Source organism: Bos indicus, chromosome 16, assembly GCF_029378745.1.
Source record: "Bos indicus isolate NIAB-ARS_2022 breed Sahiwal x Tharparkar chromosome 16, NIAB-ARS_B.indTharparkar_mat_pri_1.0, whole genome shotgun sequence".
In the NCBI taxonomy this organism is placed as follows: domain Eukaryota; kingdom Metazoa; phylum Chordata; class Mammalia; order Artiodactyla; family Bovidae; genus Bos; species Bos indicus.
The window spans coordinates 77,868,240-77,872,808 of NC_091775.1; positions in this window are offsets into that span (position 1 = coordinate 77,868,240).

Here is a 4,569-nt window from a genome sequence, read left to right on the forward strand (position 1 = left end):
TATTTTATTTATTTAATTGACATGTAGTTAATTTACAATATGTTAGTTTCACTATGGCAGCATAGTGATTTGGTTTTATATTTATATATAGTCTTTTAAAGATTCTTTCCTTGGACTTCACTGGCGATCCAGTGGCTAAGACTGTGCTACCAGTGCAGGGGGGTGGGGTTCACTTCCTGGTCAGGGAACCAGATCCCACATGCTGCAGCAAGGAGCTCGAATGCCAGTGAAGTCTGAAGATCCTGTATGCCACAACGAGACCTTGTGCAGCCAAATAAATAAATACAAAAAACAAAAATTCTTTCCTTTACAGGAAATTACAAAACATTGAGTGTAGTTCTCTGTTCTATACATGTAGGTCCTGGGAATCTCCATGATTTTAAAATAGGAGAAAACCAGGCACGTATATTTTCCCTATTAGTATAACAATAATATAAACCGGGCTTTACCTCATTCAGTACACCTAACAGCTAGGAGCTTCCCTGGTAGCTCAGTCATTAAAGAATTTGCCTGCAGTGCAGGAGACCCAGGTTCAATCCCTGGGGTCAGGAAGATCCCCTGGAGAAGGGCATGGCAACCCACTCCAGTATTCTTGCCTGGAGAATCCCATGGACAGGAGACTGGCAGGCTATAGTCCATAGGGTCGCAAAGAGTCAGACACAACTGAAGTGACTGAACACACACACACACACACCCTCCATAAATAGTGATGAGGGGGCTAAGACCTGGAATGTGCTGCATGTGGCTGTGAATTGTTTACAGAGAATGAGACACAGAACCCCTGATTCCCTGGTCCTGGTATTCAGCAGTGGAGGGAAGTCAATGCAGTCAATGCAACCCTTGAGGAAGAATCTGAATGTATGCAAACATCCAGGCTAACTTTCTGCTTGGGTCTGCTGCCCAGGACAGGTGTGAGGTCTCTCTGTAGGGCTGTAGGTTCCTCTATGGTTTCTGGATTTCAGGAGGGCTTCACTATGGTCTTCGACTCCCCAGGTCTTATTACCAAGGGTTTAAGTCTTAGAGCTGATTTCAGCTTATCCGGAGTGCCTGGAGAAGGAGCAGCGGCTCCATTCCTCCTGAACCCACCTGTTCCCATCAGCATGGACCCCTGTGCTCTGAAAGCAGAGGTGGACACGAGGGGCTGCAAAGGGGTGCACGTGGCACAGACTGCTGCCTGCGGCTCCTCTGTCACTTTCCTCTCTTTCAAGCAAGGGGGTTTTCATGACCTAGGCGTCAGTCTTCCAGGGATGGATTGATGACATGATACATCAATACAACCATTGATGGTTCGCTGGTGTTTCAGGGGTAAAGAGTTTGCCTGCCAATACAGGAGGCCTGGGTTTGATCCCTGGGTCGGGAAGATCCCCTGGAGAAGGGAATGGCAACTCCCCTCCAATATTCTTGCCCAGAGAATCCCATGAACAGAGGAGCCTGGTGGGCTACAGTCCATGGGGTTGCAAAGAGTTGGACGTGACTGAGAACGCATGGAATGCAATGCAATACAACCATGATTAGGGCTCCTTAGATTACAGGGATAGGAACTTTATTCAGACCAGCAAAGCTGAAAACCAGTGTACTGACCTGTGAAATGGAGAGACACACTGAAGCTGATGTCGGGCATGGCTGAGTCAAGGTCAGGGACCTGACTTCCTCTGCTTCCCAGCTCTGCTTCCCCACCTATCGCCTTCTAGATCAGGCAGGTTCCCCTGGACCCAGGGCTGAGAGGCACCTGAGAGCTGGGAGTTGGTTTTATTCTTAAGGGTTTGAGCCAAAGTCCAGGGGTCCACATCCATTTAACTTGCTGGAGTCACAAGTATTTTGTACCCTCATCTGTTCTGGGCATTTATTATTATTTTTTTCTTTTTCTAATTTTATTTTATTTTTAAACTCTACATAAATGTATTAGTTTTGCCAAATATCAAAATGAATCCGCCACAGGTATACATGTGTTCTCCATCCCGAACCCTCCTCCCTCCTCCCTCCCCATACCATCCCTCTGGGCCGTCCCAGTGCACCAGCCCCAAGCATCCAGCATCGTGCATCGAACCTGGACTGGCAACTCGTTTCCTACATGATATTTTACATGTTTCAATGCCATTCTCCCAAATCTTCCCACCCTCTCCCTCTCCCACAGAGTCCATAAGATTGTTCTATACATCAGTGTCTCTTTTGCTGTCTCGTACACCGGGTTATTGTTACCATCTTTCTAAATTCCATATATATGCGTTAGTATACTGTATTTATGTTTTTCCTTCTGGCTTACTTCACTCTGTATAATAGGCTCCAGTTTCATCCACCTCATTAGAACTGATTCAAATGTATTCTTTTTAATGGCTGAGTAATACTCCATGGGCATTTATTTTTCTTTCTCAGCTCCTCTTTGGAAATGTGGAGTTGTAATCAGTATTGGTATGTAAGTCTATTTGCTATCATCTAGAAGAATCTCTTTCTTTTTAAACTCCTTCCTGCAATTAAGTTACAAAGCCACTTGGTGGTGATAGATACTTTACTCATAACAGCCAATTACCAAATGAGATTTTTGAGGTCTAGTCAAAAGGGCTTTCCCATGATTTTCAGATTTCTAAAATTAAAAAATGAAAATCACAAACATTAAGTTTAGTAAAGTAAATTTAGTAAAGTAAATAATGCTAAATAGAACTTGAAATGGAATAAGTAGAAAAATTTGGTTTGGTAATTTCTCCCCTAATTCTCGTATATAATTTACTTTTAATTTGCATTCTGTACTCAGATTTTGATGAGACTATTTGTGTTTTTAAAAACAGAGATTTATCATTCGGCACCTTTATATCATAGCTCATTGATTCTTTTTTGGCTGTTGTTCAGTCGCCATGTTCGAACCTTTGCGACCGCATGGACTGCAGCATGCCAGGCTTCCCTCTTCTTGACTTTCTGCATTCAGTGGGGTGTATCTTTCTTTTTCTCCTTTGCCTTTCATTTCTATTCTTTTCTCTACTATTTGTAAGGCCTCCCCAGACAATCACTTTGGCTTCTTGCATTTCCTTTTCTTCAGGATGGTCTTGGTCACCACCTTCTATACAGTGTTATGAACCTCCATCCACAGTTCTTCAGGTACTCTGTCTACCAGATCTAATCCCTTGAATCTATTCATCACCTCCACTGTATAATCATAAGGGGTTTGATTTAGGTCACGCCTAAGTGGTCTAGTGGTTAGACATCACGAAATATGAGAAACATTCCAACTTCACAGACGTTAAATGTTAAAAAAGAAAAAAGAAGTGTCTTAGGAGCAATGAAATGCTGTATTTGCTGATTGCAAAAGAGTCTTAGTTCATGGGAGGCACTCAGTAAATATGTCTGTGGAAGAAAAGAAGGAGGGAATAAGAAAGAAAGAAGGGAAGGAGGAAAGAAGATTGAGGGGAAGGGAGACAAGGAGAGGAAGAAAAGCAAGAAAAAGGGCAGAAAAGAAAATGACATAGTTTTCCCAAAGGATGGACATGATTCTGAGGCTTTCTTGATGAGAAATATTTCCAGTTTTCCTTTTCATGGCTGGAAATTTGATGCATTACATCAACAGTGATTGGACATTTCTGAGTTAGTAAAAATGAAGCCACTGGGTTGTGATCCCAGGCCCACGAGCTTCTGCATTCCTTTCTTCCACGTGGAAGGAGGGAAACCAGATGTGGCTGCCTCTGGACCTTGGTGCAGGGGCTGTGCCTTGCTGCCTCCTCCTGTCCAGATCTCACTTTACGTCACTTCCTCCGAGAAGCACTCCTGGGCTGACCGCCCACAGTAACGTGATTCCTTCTCAGAGTTTCTTATCTTTGGTTCCCTCCAGACTGTCTTTTCGTCCCCACAGGGGGCTCATTAACTAAGCTTCATGTATAACTCACATCCAGAAGCATGGATACTTTGACAGTGATATCAAAGATCAAAAACCATCTAGAAATCAAAGGCATGCAAGCCTACATATTAATTACAAGTTTCAGATTGAAAAAAAAAACACAGTGGCATGCAGTAACATGGAATAATCTTAAACCTATGAAACTCAACAATTTATAGTTAATCCATGAAGATAAAGACTTCCCAGGTGGCTCAGTGGGTAAAGAATCCGCCTGCAATGCAGGAGACTCAGGAGATGGAGACACGGGTTCAACCCCTGGTTTGGGAAGATCCCTAGAGGAGGAAATGGCAACCCACTCCAGTATTCTTGCCTGGAGAATCCCATGGACAGAGGAGCCTGGCAGGCTACAGTCCATGGGGTTGCAAACAATTGGACACGACTGAAGTGAATGAAGCACACACACACACACACACACACACACACGATGATAAACAGGACCAAGCTCTGTCCTAAGGCCAATGAGAATGAAGGAAGGATAAACTTGACTTACTCCCACATTTTCCTGGAGCTGGCCTGCTAATGGGCTTGTGTGCAAGCTTTCTGTGGCTTATGTGAGCTAATAGGTAAGCTTTTGTGATCCTAGCCCATCTTTCTGCTTTTGGACAAGCCAGAAAGGAGAGATTAGTTCCATTTTTAAATTTCACTGCTGCTGCTGCTAAGTCACTTCAGTCGTGTCCGACTCTGTG